General features: G+C 35.7%; 1 pseudogene; it reads right to left on the reverse strand.

Annotated features, from left to right (window-relative positions):
• Window positions 1-15,056: 15,056 nt before the first annotated feature.
• On the reverse strand, window positions 15,057-15,416 carry LOC132481613 (large ribosomal subunit protein eL31-like; annotated as a pseudogene).
• Window positions 15,417-18,067: the final 2,651 nt, after the last annotated feature.

Raw genomic sequence — 18,067 nt, forward strand, 5'->3', positions numbered from 1 at the left:
AGGTCAAGATGTCTATTCTATGAGGAATAATAATGTTAAAAATCCCACAGTGTAGACTAAGGAAGATCATAGTTCAGTTTTGTTCTGAGAACCATTTACTGATCAAATTCACAGAAGGTACGGGTAAAATAATGCTGTGGTTATTGTAGGGCAGTATATAAGTACTGCAAGACTGGAATTTTAGTTTAGCAGTCCTTAGTTGGTCAATTTGGTTTAGCAAGGCAAGTGGGGAGGAGCAGTTGGAGCTAAGGTGAAAAATGTGTAGTCCTGCATCATGTTTCACAAAGGCAAGGCAAGTTTGGATAGTGGAGGAAGAAAACAATTGGGACTTGTCTATTACATAGGGAAATGCTGTGAGACAGTAGGTCTGAGTAGAGTGAAATGTGGCATTTACAAATTTGGGGTCAGCATGAGGATATTGGATGCCTGGGGTGATGGGTATTTAGGAAAAGTGCCAAGAGAGATAGAAAAGGACAAATAAGAAACAGAGGAAAGCAAAAGACACAGACTAAATACAAATTTCAGTCTGAGTACATTTCACTGCTTAAAACAGTTATGTCTTTTCTCTTTCTTCTTTTCCATTACCTGTTTTACAAAAGCTATGGATGGTTCTAAAGCTATAGCCCCAGATGAGGCTGAGCCTAAAACTACTTGGTCAAATCCAGAGAACAGAAGCAGGAGTGGGCATTTGAACATGTCCAAACTAGAGCCACAGTTCGTTTTTTAGAATGGCTTCTTCTCCAGGAGAATGTGCATTAAGCATGTGCTTTTGCTGCATTCCTCTATAACGTTTCAACTGTTAGTCAATGGCTTTATTGCAAATGATAGTATTAGACACCGTGGAGATAACAAAGAATATAGACCTGTTCTTTACTCTGATGGAAAGAAAAGATGAGACCTTTAGTCTGGCCTTTCAATATCTCAGATACCTTAGGGATTTTTTGATTTAGGCTTCTGTCGCATATATTGCCACCAAAGCTCAGCAGAATTTTTTTCTTCAGTACTTTAAGGTTAAAGCCTGTATCAACTTTTATTCAGCTGTCACCTTTGCCCTGTTTCTTAGTGCCCTAGTCTATTCATCCTTCACTATTCCTGGAGTGTTTTCTGAATAAGAGAAGATGCCCCAGGGGTACACACTAGCAGAACGTTAGGCTATGTATAGTATATTTTTCTATTTTACTCTTAAATGTCTAAGTATAATAAAGAGGGTTGATAAGTTCACTGAACCATAACTGCAATTCACAACAGCAGGCACTGTCCACAGGCTCTACAGTCTCTGGCAATGCTCACCTGGACAAGTCTTCCTAAAGATAATTAAAAGTAAAGATAGTTCTTGTTAAACCTTCATGATTTACCTAATTATGCACTGAAATTATTAAATGGTCCCTGAAAGGGTGGTGAAGAACTCTTTGCAGTGTTTTGGACTATTGTACTATTACCTGCTCACTCAGAAATGGTGTTTTCCTCTTTGAGCTTGAGTGTTTTAAACAAATCGGAACGTTTTAAAAATCTGAGTGTTTTAAACAACGTATTACACTTAGTAAAAGTTTTTCTGAATATAGACTAGACCAAAATGTAAATCATGAGTTCATTATAACAACTTTAATGGAGCTACTTTCAAGGTTAGGGAGCAAACACCCAAGAAAAGTTCACTGATTTATAAATCCTGCAAATTTAATTAATATATTTCTATGCAAATAAATGTCTTACTCTAACCTTGTAGATGTTTAAGTTAATTGTTGTTACTAAATTGGGAGAGTTGATAAATCGTGAGAAATACATACCTTCCCAAGCTACTTCTTGCTCCCATGGAATGATCTGATATATTTTAACCTTGTGCATTCACTTTTTTTTATCATCTTTATTGGAGTATAATTGCTTTACAATGGTGTGTTAGTTTCTGCTTTATAACAAAGTGAATCAGTTATACATATACATATATCTCCATATCTCCTCCCTCTTGCGTCTCCCTCCACCCCTCCTTATCCCACCTCTCTAGGTGGTCACAAAGCACCAAGCTGATCTCCCTGTGCTATGTGGCTGCTTCCCACTAGTTATCTATTTTACACTTGCTATGTTCACTTTTGAAATCCTATACTTATCACACTAGATTTGATGATAGTTTTTAAAACACTGTGTCATATTGGAGAAAGAGATATTTTCATTTATTGTAAATCACGGAATATATACTAATCTGAATTAGACTGTCTCATAATTCTAGAACTGTATTTCTCCATTAAGTATATTCATGATTTAAAGCACATATTATACTGTGGCATGCAAAGAAACAAAACTTTTTTCAATGGTACTTTAAAAAAAATCATGAATTTGGAAGGATAATATGACTAGGTGATAAGATACATGACAGGTGGTCAATGCAAAGCATAAGTCTGTGTCAGGAAATCTATTACTATTTGCTGGAATGAAAGACTATGGGAAACTATAATAATCTGAAGATAGAAACAATCAGATGATGAAGCAATGCTGGTTATCCATTCTCTCCACACTCCTGCCAGGAGCAGCCAGTCTTAGTATGAGCTGAATGCTTACCAAAATCATGAATGTAGCCCCTGGGACAAAGAATTTACCTGGGCTCTGGGCCAGACTTGGGCAGCTGGTGGTATGTTGTGGATTGCTTGAGTCCTCTATTTCTCGGCCTTCTCAGAATTCTATGTATAAGATTATTATAGCAATCAGAAACAACCTTATGTTTCACCACCAAGTCCACTAGTCTCTGAACATCTGTGCCTTTACACTTCCTACCATCCTTTCTCCATATTCCTTTGAGATGTGTAGCTTTTTGGATGATAGGAACTTTATAAATCCTCCTCTCTTATTTCCAGAGTAGAGTTGCAGCAAAATCTAGATCAGTCTAGCAATTCCTCCATTCCCTGCTAGATTTAGGATGCCAAATTCAGTTTACATCTCAATTTGACACCACTTTTTATGTTACAGCCTCCAGCCCAATATCAATATGACAAACTAAGGAAGCTCCAAACAGGGAAGGAACATGGCAAAATTACAGCACATTATTGTTCAAATCTGGGTGCTGCCACTCACTAGGTATATGAGTCTGGGAAAAATCCTTTCAATTCATTCATGCTTAGCTTCCTTATTTATAAATTGAACATGATAGAATCTAAGTTTCATTTCAAGTATAGCGTCCTCTCAGTGTAAGTATTTTAAATTACCTTAGAAAGTTGAATATATCAGATTTATAATCCATATGGCAAGCATAAAATGTGATAGAGGCCAAGACAGGCCAAGACGTTCCTCAGTATTAAGCACTTTAGTAAATATATTAGTTCAGAAAAGTGAAAGTTTATCAGCAACCAGGTTAGATAAAATGGGCTTCTAGGGGTATAAAATAAACTAGGTTCTGAAAGAACCTATACTATTTGGATTAACTGAAAGAAAGAAGGAAGCTCTGCTAAATGGAGTGAAATAAAGGCCTGGAGTAAGAGTAAACATGATATATTGTTAAGTGGAACAGACCCACTGAAACAGAAGGTTCATATTTGATAGTAGCTGGGGATCAGTCTCATTCTAGGTGATGCTCTTATAACTAATCAATAACCAATCAATGAGAAAAATAATCAGAGGAACTATGTGGCATAGTGGAGGAAGAAATTACCTTTGTTTATTTCCTAACAGTTACAGCTCCAACCTCCATGATTGAACCATTCAAATGTCCTCTATCTATACATTCCATGAACGTGCATTTATGTTCTAAGTGCCAAGCATTCTGCTAACTGCTGGAGATACAGTTATGTTCTTAGCTTGTAAGAAGCATAAAGAAAAATAAGAAAATCATGTGAGAGCGATGTTATTACATATCTGTAGGGAAATTATTAACTATATAATATATTATTTGTGGAAAACTGACTCTCCTTATTGTGTAGGACAGAGTCTTGGGTGGGCCCTCATGATACCTGTCTCCTATTATTCACTCCCTTATGTAATTGTCTTCCACTTGAGTGTGGGTGGGAATTGTGACTTGCTTCTAACCAACAGAATTTAACAAAGGTGATGGGATGCCATCTCTGTCTTACATAAGACTGTAGCTTCTGTCTTATTAGCAGACCCTCTTCCTTGCTGGCATTGATGAAGCAAGCTTCAGTGATCTGCATTGCCATATGTAGAGGCCCACATGTCAAGAAAATGAGGGCAGCCTCTGACTAACAGCCAACAAGGAATCGAGGCCCTCAAAACAACAAGCCACAAGGATATGAATCCTGCTAATAACCATGTGAATTTGGAAGCAAATCTTTTCCCAGTTGAGCCTTGAGTTGAGACCACAGTCTTGACTGTAGCATTGTGAAGGACCCTGAAACAGAGGAACAAACAAGGCTGTGCCAGTGTCCTGACTCAGAGAAACAGTGAGATAATAAATATGTATTGTTTTAAGTAGCTAAATTTCTGATAATTTGTTAAGTAACAATATACTAGTAATGACTCATACAACTATGACCAAAAAAAGCAAAAAATAAAGTTTTCTACCTTACAAAATAGGCAGAAATAAATTTCCATACATTTAAAACCCAATCATGAAAAATAAAACAAAAGTTCTTAACCACTATAATAAAATAGCAAACCTATGACCTCAGGGTAGGAAAAGATTAACTTAAACACAAAAAGCACAACTCATAAAGTGCTGATAAATTTTGAATGGCAAAATGTATCATAAATAAATATGAAGCACAATGTGGAAGAATATATTTGAAACATATAACAGAACTCCAACATATCAATAAAAAAACTTCAAACAAGAAAATGACCAAACACATGACCGAGCAATTCATAGAAGAGGAAATCAGAATGGCCAAGAAATATAAGAATGTATGCTCAAAATCACTAAAAATTAAGTAAATACAAATTAAAACCGAATTATATACTCACACTCATCAGACGGCAGAATAATTAAAAATCAGACAATACTTAGCACCAATGATAATATAGTGAACTAGGAACTTTCACTCACTTCTTGATGGAAGTGTAATTAACACAATCCTTTTGATATGCAATTGGGAAATATCTAGTGAAATTAAAATTGCATATAATTAACATCTGAGTGTTTTCATTCCTGGTCATATATAGTAGAGAATCTCATACATCCATAAAAGGAGACATATATAAAAATAGCCATTTTACTATTTTTTCAAAGAATGAAAAAAACATACAAACTGCTAGGACCTCAGTTGAGCCAGGAAAGAGAGCTTGGCTGTCAGAAGTCAGGAGTAGCCAATTAAAGCAACAAGCCAAAATGAAAGAGTTTAGCCTTTGATCACTTACTGTGATGGTATGTAAACCAGAAAAAGTGCCGACTATCTTGTTCCATTTTCTCCCAAGGAACACACGCTCATCCAGGATTAGGTAGATCAGTGGGGTCAGGCAATCTCATTGTTGAGAGAGCCCTGAATAAAAGGCTCCAAGCAGCTTCATAGACCCAGGGCCAGAAGGCAGAAAAAGGGTTAGGGATGGAAAAGTACTAGGCAATGAGTCAGAGTGGAAGAAAAGTATCTTCCACTTTCCCCCCTTCTTCCCCAATAAGAAGTCCTTGGTAGAGGCACCTGAATGCTTCAGGTAAAAAGACTTAGGAATGAAGGCATGAGGCTAGGAGTGCAAACACGTGAAGAGCATGACCAGCCAGAAGAGCCTGAGTCCTAGACCGTAACTCCCCTTGGAGATTGCTATGAACTGGCTGGGCCTCAAGTCTGGTGTGAGGAGGGCGGATTTCCCCCTTGAGGCTTGCCAAGTAAAGCCTTTGCAATTGCCTATACTTGGGCATGAAAAAAATCACAGATTTGTTTTTAACCAAAAGCTCATCTCCTAAAATACATGAAGCAGTAGGAATATGGGTAACTTAAAAACAAAACAAAAGCTAAACTATTATATTCAATAAAATGAAATTCTCTACAGCAATTAAAATTGTACTATAACTGCATGTATAAAAACAGATTTCTAGGACATAATTTTTGTGAGTAAAAATAAATTGTACAAAAATGGACAGTATGATGTCATATGTGAAAATTCAAAATTATAAAACACACATATTTAATGAATATTAATATAGTAAAACTATATTTTAAAAAATTGACGGGAGGATGCATGTGAATTTCATAAAGTTTGTTGTTGCTTCTGGAGAGGTAATGAGGGGAACAGGACGGGGGGATGAACAAAGGATATTTCAAGATGATTTGACATTTGGTTTACTCTGAAGCAAATATAGTAATAGAAGCATTTGTTAATTCCGGGTGACAGGTAAGTGTTATTACACTGGTGTATGTTGTTATTTTGTTTTCTGTACTTTTAAGTATATTAAAAATATTTCCAAAAATATCTGGCTGAATGTATGTATGTGTACACAATATAGATGGTAACTGAGTTAAGAAGCCTTTACTAAAAGTGAAACATTGAGATTCTCCATATGGTGTATACATAATCAAAAACATTTGAAGGGAAGATTAGCCTCACAAAACTGTTGGCAATAGTACAGCACATCAACCTGCTTTTAAATTGGAATCTTGATTATTTTCAACTTCTTCAGGCTTTGGTTTGGAGAATTCTGGTTACAATTTAAAAAGAGGGCGGGACGTGAAAAACAAGACACTTAAAATCCATTGAAATAAAATACAAAATATTAATTTCAATATGAGTTCCTATTTTGAAACGCTGGCTTCCTGAAAATATAACCAGTAAACCTGTCGATACGGCAAAGCTGAGTTTATTGCTTACTATGATAAAATATATCGCTATCTCGGTAGTGTTAGAAATGTCTGGAGTGGGGAGGACAAAGTCACAATTATTATGAGGTTTTAAGGTTTGTCTTGAGATAGTTTCTTCAATGTGTGGGCTTGATTAGGGTTGGGTAATAATCATGTTATAATAGTTAAGGATTAATGACACAGCCATGTGCAGGTTTTGAGGTAAAGGCTTGGAAGAGTGTACTCAGTTATCTGATGCTATTCATTGGGAAACTGAACAATTGAAAATGGGTTTGGAGGAAGTTCTTGAGGGGAACAGTAAAGTTATTTACAACTGTTATCTTCCTGGGCAAGAGTTGGAATAGTAAAGTCATGTTAGTGAAACCTGCCTAAAAGTATAGTTGTTAGTGTCCATCAGAAGCTGTGTGTAGATGGTTTGATTCTCACTATAACAATGTGGTACTAGGCTTCCCTGGTGGTGCAGTGGTTAAGAATCCGCCTGACAATGCAGGGGTCACAGGTTCGAACCCTGATCCAGGAAGACCCCACATGCCGCAGAGCAACTAAGTCCGTGTACCACAACTACTGAGCCTGTGATCTAGAGCCCGTGAGCCACAACTACTGAGCCCATGTGCCACAACTACTGAAGCCTGCGCACCTAGAGCCCGTGCTCCATAACAAGAGAAGCCACTACAATGAGTAGCCTGTGCACCACAGCAAAGAGTAGGCCCCCACTCGCCACAACTAGAGAAAGCCTGCACAGCAACGAAGACAAAATGCAGCCAAAAATAAATAAAAAAAATAAATAAAATAAAAATATGGTACTACCTCGAGTTCCCTTCCACTATACATTATAATTAGAATGATTTCTATTTATGGTTTTGTGATGATGAATTATGAAGATTAGATGTTATTATTTAAACCTTTTATTTAAATCCTATGTTTCTGAACATTCTTTGTAATTTTTTTCTTAAAGAAAAAGTATTTCTTTGTAACAGTTATAAGAGAGGTATGCATTATTTACCTTTTTGTTATTTTGTTATTAATGTTTCATAAAATTCTATTTTATTAAACTGTTCATTATGTGTTATGAAAGGTGTTTGGTAACAGAAGGGACAGAGGAAACGTAAAAATACTTCCTCATTATTGAATTTTTTATCATTTAGACTTGGGGAGAAAATGAATCAAAGATACAGACAAAATTCGCTTCACATATATTTCAGGGTATATATTCATTAATTTGTTAAATAATTATTGAATGCACACATGAGAATAATCCAGTAAGTGATAAGATGTCACTTGTGGATTCTAGACTTGGGTTTCAATTATCAAAGCAAACAAACAAGAAAAAAAGTGTAAGAGTTTGAGGGAGTGTATTATCCATTTCTAGCTTCTATAAATTTGATGCTTCAAATCTGCTTTACATATGTCTGGCACACCTTGCTCTGGACAACCCCATAAGGTGTCTGAGTCACCTTGCCTTGGCCTCCTTCCTACCTCATCGATCCTCCCTCCTCAGGAAAAATCCTCCTCCTAGGTACATGCTTTTCAAATACAAAGTGACCAATCCAGAGCCCACACTCTGAACCATCTCCTTTAAAAGGCTCTCATACTCACTACCTACCTGCCATAAATACCCAAAGTCAGGTACCAAACAACTAGGAGGAGCCCATATACACCAGAGCCTGCTGAAATTATTCAAATGAGCCAATCCTAAACTTGCCTACCCTGCCTCTCCCGTTCCTTATTGCGGAAACCACAATAATTGCTCTTGCCCAAAGTTCTTCCTGATCCACTGCATGTTTCCCTGTGGGGATCACGTATGGTATGCATCCACCTCTTGGGAACCGTAATAAACTATATCTTCAAAGGCAATCACCTCCTGAACACTTGTCCTTACTATACATCAAATTTTTTATTAATGCACTATATTTTAAAATAGGGGGGTTGGTATATATACTTTTATGAGGATATGGATTTTTTTAATTTTATTTTTTAATTGAAATATAGTTGATTTGTGATATTACATTAGTTTCAGGTGTATAGCATAGTGATTAAGGATTTTTACAGTTTATATTCCATTATAGGTTATTACAAGATAATGGTTATAATTCCCTGTGCTGTACAGTATATACTTGTTGCTTATCTATTTTGTACATACTACTTTGTAACTGTTAATCCCATACCCCTAATTTGTCCCTCCCTCCTTTACTCTCCCCTTTGGTAAGCACAACTTTTCATCTCTATGAGTCAGTTTCTGTTTTGCATACACATTTATTTGTATTATTCTTCAGATTCCAAATATAACTGATATCATACAGTATTTGTCTTTCTCTGTCTGACATTTCACGAAGCATAATATTCTCTATGTCCATCCATGTTGCTGTAAATGGCAGAATTTCATTCTTTTTAATGGCTGAGTAATTTTCCATTGTGTGTGTGTATATATATATATATATGTGTGTGTGTGTGTATACCACAATTTCTTAATTAAATCATTCATTGATGGGCACTTGGGTTGCTTCCATGTCTTGACTATTGTAAATAGTGCTGCTATGAACATTGTGGTGCATGTGTCTTTTCAAATTAGAGTTTTCTCAACATATATGCCCAGGAGTGGGATTGCTGGATTATACGGTAGCTCTATTTTTGGATTTTTAAGGAAAATTTGTACTCTTTTCCATATTGGCTGCATCAACTTACATTCTCACCAACACAGTAGGCAGCTTCCCTTTCCTCCATACCCTCTCAAGCATTTATTATTTGTAGATTTTTTGATGATAGCCATTCTGACAAGTATGTGGTGATGTCTCATTTTTGTTTTGATTTGCATTTCTATAATAATTTAGAGATGTTGATCACCTTTTCAGGTGTCTGTTAGCCATCTCTATGTCTTCTTTGAAGAATGTCTATTCAAGTCTTCTATTTTTTGATTGGTTTGTTTGTTTTTTTGATGTTGAGTTGTATGAGCAGTTTATGTATTTTGGATCTTAACCCCTTGTTGGTCACATCATTTGCAAATAATTTCTCCCATTCCATCAGTTTTCTTTTCATTTTGTCAATGGTTTCCTTTGTTGACCAAATGCTTTTAAGTTTAATTAGGTCCCATTTGTTTATTTTTTGCTTTTAATTATTTTGTATTAGGAGACAAATCCAAAAAAATATTGCTACAATTTATGTCAGAGTGTTCTGCCTATATTTTCTAGTAGTTTTATGGTTCTAGGCCTTACATTTATGTATTTATTCCATTTTGAGTTATTTTTGTATGTGGTGTGAGGGAACATTCCAATTTCATTGTTTTACATGTAGCTGTTCAGTTTTTCCCAGCAACACTAGTTGAAGAGATGGTCTTTTCTCCATTGTATATTCTTGCCTCCTTTGTCATAGATTCATTGACCACAGATGCGTGAGTTTATTTCTGGGCACTCTATTCTGTTCCATTGATCTATGTGTCAGTTGTCATGCCATGTCAACATGACGATTTGATTACTGTAGCTTCGTAGTATAGTCTGAAGTCGGGGAGTGTGATACCTTTTTTGTCATTTCCCTTTGCATGAAAAATCTTTTTCCATTCCCTCACTCTTAGTCTGTGTGTGTCTTTAGCCCTGATGTAAGTCTCTTGTAGGGCAAATATTGAAGGTTCTTGTTTTTTATACAGTCTGCCACCCTATGTCTTTGATTGAATCATTTACTCCATTGACATTTAAAGTAATTACTGATAGGTATATACTTATTGACATTTTATTACTTGTTTTCCACTTGTTTTTCTAGTTCTTATCTGTTCACTTCCTCCTTTTTTGTTTTTGTTGTTGTTTATCCTGTTGTGGTTTGATGATTTTCTTTTGTAGTATGCTTGGGTTACTTTATTTTAGGTTTTGTGTACCTATTATAGATTTTTGATTTGTGGTTACCATGGGGCTCATCTATGTTGACCTATAATTATACCTGCTTGATTTAAACTGATAGGCATTTAGTTCAAGTATATTCTAAAAATCTACATTTTTTACCCCCCTACACACACCTTTTTTGTTTTTGATGTCACATTTTACATCTTCATGCTTATCACTTTACTGTTTTTTGTAACAATAGTTGCTTTTACAACATTTTGTTTTCCAATCTTTATAGTGGCTTATTTAAGTGATCTTCAATCTCTGTTATATATTTGCCTTTCCTATTGGAGTTTTCCCTTTCCTATAGATTCTTACTTCTTTTCCATTTAGCGAAGACCGTTCAACATCTCTTCTAAGGTAGGTTTAGTATTGATGCATTCTTTTAGTTTTTGCTTCTCTGAGAAGTTATTTCTTTCTCCTTCTATTCTAAATGATACTCTTGCTGGGTAGAGTATCCCAGTTTGCATGCTTTTCTCTTTCCGCACTTTGAATTTATCATACCACTCCTTTAAGTCATGCAAAATTTCTACAGAAAAAATTATCTGATAACCATATTGGGATACCCCTATATATGACTCTTTGTTTTCCTCTTGCTGCCATTATATTGACAATTCTCCCTTTATCTTTGACTTTTGCCATTTTCATTATGGTATGTCTTGGTGTGGGTATGTTTGGGTTCATCTTGTCTGGACATGTGCTCTGTGCTTCCTGTACCTGGATTCTGTTTCATTCTTTAGGTTTGGGAAGTTTTCAGCCATGATTTTTTCAAATACACATTTGATACTCTTCTCTCTCTCTTCCCCTTCCAGAACCTATATAATGCAAATTTCTGTGCATTTGATGTTATCGCAGACATCTTGTACATTTTACTCAATTTTTGTTTCATTTGTTTTTCTGTCTGCTGTTCTTATTGAGTTATTTTCATGACTGTATCTTCCAGATCACTTATGCTTTCTTTTATCATTTAGTCTGCTATTCATTGCTTCTAGAGTCCTTTTTATCTCAGTTATTGAATTACCTATCTTTGATTGGACCTTCTTTCTAGTTTCTTGTTAAAAAAAGATCTGTGTTTATATCAATTATCTTCCCTAATTCAGTTAGTATTTTTGTTACCAATCTTTTGAATTATTTGTTTGGTAGATTGTTTATTTCTGTTTTTTTTTTTTTTTTTATCCAGGGGTTTTCTCTTGCTTTTTCAACTGAGAGTAGTTCCTCTGCCTTTTCTTTTTACTTAATTTATCTGTCTCTTTGAATTTAGGTGAAAGAGTTACTTACTGTGATCTTGAAGGAGTGTTCTTATGTGGGAGCATCCCTATGTAGGCTGTGTGTGCCCAAAGCCTTTGGTGGGAGGGCTGGATCTGATGTAGACACCAGTCACATCCTTCCTCAGGGTGTGCTGGCAACTGTCATCTTGTTAGGAGATGTGGCTGGCGATGGATGAACAAAAGACTGCACAGGATGTGAGGTGAGTCTGCCCCTCTGGGAAGATGGCTCAGTGGCCATCACCATTTTGTCGGTGGGGGGTGGGGGGAGTTGGCTCACAAGTTCCTGGAGTGGAAGTCTTGAGTATCAGGTTTGAGTGCTCTCTTTTCCCTTTAAGTTTGTGTTTTTCTTTCTCCCTGCACTGGATGGAGGGGAATACTGAAGTAGGTGGCTCATAAGTTTACAGAGGCTCAGTGCTCTGCCTGTGTATGCATCTGTGACTCCACTCAAAGTCAGCTGAGGGTTGTGTCTTGCCCCTTATCATGGCTGCTCCAGATCTAGAGCTAGGCTGTGGTATGGAGTTGGTGGAGCCAAAGCATTTTCCTGGCTTGAACTGGGGAATAAAATGAGGTGGTGGCCAGAATTCCAGCAGTTATACTGTTGTCAGAACTCTGGATTGTTTCTGGGGTTCCACTTGAATGAGTGCCAACAATGGCAGCTGCCACTCCAACTGAGCTGCACTCCATGCCCCTGGGTCACCTCCATCTGCCTAGATCAAGTTTTTTTCCCAGGTCCTGGACACCCTAGATCCAGTGCCAATCTGTGTCATGGAGTGAACAGGGCCAGAGTGTTTGCTTGGCTTGGACTGGGAAAGTGGCAGCAGCTATGGAAGACCACTCTCCACTCTGCCTGGGAGCAAACCAGCATGCATGCACTCTTCGTGAATAGAATCTAAGCTTTTCCAGCTTTTCTATCTGTTGCAGAAGTTCTCCAAACATCCAAGGGAGCTTGTCTCTAACATGTAGGAACCCAGGACTGTGATGTTCAGTCTGTGGCTCAACCCACTTACTCCTCAGGGTGAGTGTCCACCTGTGTGATCTCCCTTTTCCTCTTAGTCCCCTCCCAGGGTCACAGGTCCCTTCCTGATGCTTTTTTCCCATCATACTCTATTACATGTTTCTTTCCTATAGCCTTGGTTATATAGGAGTCCTTACTGCAATTTCCAGTTAGTTTTCCATGAGAATTGTTCCACTTCTAGATGTATTTTTGATGTGTTCTTAGGGAACAGGTAATGAGCTCCAATTCTTGCTCCTCAATCTTGATCTCCCTCTGGATATATTTTTTTGACTCTAGATAACATTGCTGTGATTTCACACACACACAAAAATTACCACTTTAAAACTCCAAAAGTAGGAAGTACCTAAGGCTAGAATAAATGTAAAGTTTTATCTAAGAAATAATAATTAACATGAGACATTTATAATATACTAGCTACTAAGTTAAACCTTTATGACCATTATTTCATCCAAATTTCATTCTACGTTATGTTCATTACTCTCACTATTCTATGGAATAGAAAACTGAGGCTCAGGGAGATTGAGTGACATGCTTAAGATCACAGAGCTTACAAGTGGCAGAATTGATATTCAAAGCCAGACAGATGAAGTTTACGCCTGCTTAACACTCTTCATAATTGTGCACAAACTTTTTCCTAGGGTAATAACAAATCACAAATATAACAATGATGATGATAATAATATAACCATTAACACTGATTGTTGTTGCAAGGTGTTAGGTAATATTATATGGATAGAAAATGATGGATTCAGGGTTCAAACTAAGGCTGGTTGACCTAAAAGCATGTGCTCTTTTGGGTATCAGCATTATTTTTCTCATCTTGCTCCACCACAGTAAATCCTCCATCATGGGAGCCACTATGTTGCACAATAACAAATCTCCCTAAGACAATTAAATCCTTTTGTCTTGAGAAAGTGAAAATCAATTTGGCATCTAAAACATTTTTACCAATATTATAAAATCAGGTTATTAAAAAAAAAAGACCAAAATTTTGAAAAAAATTACACTCAACCAAAGGATGCAGGTACTTTTCCAAAGTGTTTAGTCTTTATATATCCAAACATATTCATCTTTAGTATTTAAAATTTGGTTTAATGATTTCCCTAACCATGTGTTCCAATGTTTTGTTTTGTTGTTCCCTCAACCACTGTAAATTTTTAGTATCTGAAGACCTGCTTAAACTTTGAAATTCCGGTAATGCTCTGCTCTCCTCTTTCTAGGTTCAACTCATTCTCAGTTTCCCTATACCTGTTTCTGTCATAATTTTTGTGTTCTTGATCTTTTACCTGGTACCCAAACCATGCTTCTATTACTACTACAACCAAAACTCAGACTTTTCCACTTAAATCTTTTAAAATCTTAGGTGATAGAATTTAATTATATATTTTTCCTCAGTCATCTACTTCTTTTGCTAATATAGGCCTAATTTTTCCCAATAACACAACCTCTAGTCTCCTTTTCTTAAAAATATTATCCTAGAATTGTTATAAACATATATCTGTTATACATTTGTCTTATAGACTCATTTTATCAGAGCAGCTTAAATTACTTATTATGTGGATGAAAAGACTGAATACAGTGCTTGATAACTTAAAAAAGATCAATACACATTTGTGAGAATAAATATCTTCTTAGAGATACTATAAATTGATAACTCTCTAAAATCACCAAAAATATATAGGAAGCTAATTATTTTTAGTCACCTAATTCAAGAGCCAAGTGATCTGATGGTGTAAAAACAGAGGAGAAATACAATCATGTACTAAGCAGATTTATTACCAATAGAATGAATTTCTGTTCATTGAAATGCAAATTTTCTAATAAAATCAAGAGAATTTTATTTGTCTATAGCTTTGAGACATGAAGCAAGTCAAAAAGTCTCTAAACCTCTGTTTTATTATCTATATAATGAGAATGATAATAGTCTAAGTTTAGTGCAGTAGCTTTGACTGAGTTGATTAAATTTAGTAACCTCTTAAAATTGTGGATACGATATATATATATATGAATAAATATCAACAAGGTTAAAAACTGAAACTAAAATCTGCAGAAACCTTGAAAATTACTTTGCCTTCAAAATATAAATATTTTTCGATTGAGTTTGGTAAAAATCATTGAAATTGTTTTTATTGTTTTTGCTTATTTGTTTTGAGGTTCTATAACTTTATTTGACAATCAACAGTTAGTTCTCATCCACATTAACTGTCTGTAGCTTTTTGAAAGTGGTGACAGGTACATAAGGTAACCAACATATAGAGCTTGTTTAGTGAATCTTCATCTTCATTACAATTTCTGCACAACCACACACTGATACAGTATGGGACATTCCTTATTGCTTTGGTCCAGACAGCTTTGTTGAGCCTGGTGTCAATGTGTACATCTGGAGTTCCCATCTCCTTCATGGCAAATTTCCAGATTTCTTTGAGTACCTGAGGGCACGGTTCTTGAAACCCACTCCCTGGATGTGCTTGTAAATGTTGATAGTGTATTCTCTGGTCACCACCTCATTGATGGTGGACATGCCCTTCTGCTTATCACCTTTTTTTCAGGAGCCATTCTGCCAGGCTTGGTTTGGAAAAAAGGTGTTTTTATTGTTAAATTGTATTCTGGTCCACAGTTAATCAGTGTAGGATAAAATATATGACAAAAGCACCTTATTAAAGAAAGTGAACCCTTTCAAGAAAGTCATAAAGACAAATTTTTAAATTATAAATAGGAAAGGTATTTGTGTTTGTGTGTGATTGTGTGTGTGAGAGAGAGCATGAGAAAAAGAGTGAGAGAGGAGCAATTTACTGTTATATTATTACATTTTTCTTTAAAGATAACTGTAGTTTCACATGTAATTTTAAGAAGTAATACAGATTCTCTATACCTTTTATCTGGTTTTCCCCAATGGTAACATCCTGTATAACTATAGTACAATATGACAAAAGGAAAATTAACATTGACACAATCTACAGACTTTATTCAGATTTCATCAGTTTTATACAGACTCATTTGTGTGTGTGCTTGTGTGTGTGTGTAGTTCTATGTTATTCTTTCTACTTGGTTGTGGTATATGTTTATACTTTGCTGCATTTTATTTGCTAATACAGTTGATGTTTAATGAAATTGCCACAACCTCTGAATTAGAAAATGCTGAACCATTGCTCTTAAGGAAAATATAGGATTAGGTTTATTTAAGCTTCTTTTCACATGATTTTTATCAATGGATCAATACATAATCTTACTTTATGTGTGTTTCTGTTTAAAGACATGTTATTACATATTGTTGATTCATTAACGTTGAAAACATGACCATTGCTACAACTCATGCCTATAGGAAGCTTATCTAACAGGCATATTTGCTTTGTAAGGCACATCAGAGCTTACTTGTGTTTAGGAATATTAGACAGCTCTTTAGCACCATGCTTAGGGACAATTATAAACAGTGAAATCACCAAAAAAAAGACACAAAAATGTGGAAAACTTGGCACTAATTAGACCACAATAGGGGCATTTGTTTACAGTATGAAACTGAAACAAAAGACATAAAAGCCTTTTTCAAACTTAGGTGAGAATTTGCATATCAGGTGACTCAAAGTTTTCACCTCTTTGCACATGTCTGCTAAATGAGAATGAAAGAGGCATGAATATTGATTTTGTAGTTATAAATAAATTTTTAGTGAGTAGGCAAATTTGCAAATACAGAATCTGTGAATAATAAGCATAACTGTATTTTGTTAAAGATTTTTGTGTCTAAGTTTTGAAAGAATAATGGCCTGTAATTTTTCTTTTTTTACTGTCATTGTCTGGTTTTAGTATTAGGCTAATATTGGTCTCATAAAAGGAGATAGACAGTGTTCCATTTTTTATAAGAGATTATCAAAACTAATTGTTGTCTTTAAATTTTTTAGAAATATTCTCCAGTAAATTTAGCTGGGTCTGGATTTCTTTTTCAGGAAGATTTAATTTATAAATTTAATTTCCTTATTAGTTACAGGGCTTTTCAAATTATCTATTTCATCTTGGTTGAGATTTGGTAGTTTTTGAGGAATTGGTCCATTCCTACTAAGTTGTTAAATTTATGAATGTAAATTTGTTCATAGTATGTCCTTATTACCCTTTTAATTACTAAAGGAATAGTAGCAATATTCCATTTCATTCCTGAATTTAGTTATTTGTATCTCCTCTCTATGTTTGCCTGTATTGTCAGAGGTTTATCAGTTTTATAATTTTTTCATCTTGTTTCATTCATCTTCTCTATTGTTTTCTTGTGATTTCCAATGCTGTTTCCCACAGTGGTAGAGGTACTTTTCTTGGCTGGTTTACCTGTTATCTCTAGGTGGGTGATAGGATACTCTGGCCGACATCGACAGAGAGTGCTTCTATGGACCACTTCTTGTCCTAGGATCTTCTACTTAATAGCCTCTGTAGAGTTGCTGAAACACCTGTTGTCTGTTTCTTGGGAAAGGGAGTTTCATACTGTAGTCATCCCATCAAGCTATTTGTTTCCAGAGGAATTATCCTTCTTGCTGCATTCAGGTGGGAAAAAGGACCCTCTAGCCCACAGGGATGGAAGGTACTTCCCAATGCTGGGCCAGGCAGCCAGTGTTTATAGGTGGGTGAAAGGCCTTTGGGGAGAGAGAAGACTTCCCTGATACAAGCCATTTGTTGTTAGTAGAATCACCCCTGCCAGTGCCACAGGGCTGTCTAGTATTATTGTTGAAATTTTCATTAAATCCAGGAGAGGAATTTCTTACTTGAGCCATCTTCTGCTGCTATTTTGAATGTTTAGCTATGCTGGGCCGGGGTTGCCTTCTTCTGCTGTGTGGGGTGTTGTAAGGCACTAAACCACTCTGTTTTTACTTTACTCCTGAAGTTGTTGCATTATTTCCAGGACTTATAATTGTATTTAGCAGGATAGAGTAGAGATGAGTCTACAGAACCTTTTCTGGACCTTAAGCTCTAACTTATTTTTGAAATGGGTTTGGAGGAAATTTCTGTTTGTTAATAATTTCTACAGTAAAAACCTGAAATGAAAATCATCAAAGCAATGTTTTGTCCACAGAAAATTTTTGAACAAATATCTGCTCATATTTAAAGCTAACCAGAAACAGAAAAGAAAACCGGAAGAATATGCAAAGTATCAAAATAACAAGGTACACTTGGGAGCATTTCAATCACAAGAAAATGAATAATATCATTTATAAG

This window comes from Mesoplodon densirostris, chromosome X, assembly GCF_025265405.1.
Source record: "Mesoplodon densirostris isolate mMesDen1 chromosome X, mMesDen1 primary haplotype, whole genome shotgun sequence".
Taxonomy (NCBI): domain Eukaryota; kingdom Metazoa; phylum Chordata; class Mammalia; order Artiodactyla; family Ziphiidae; genus Mesoplodon; species Mesoplodon densirostris.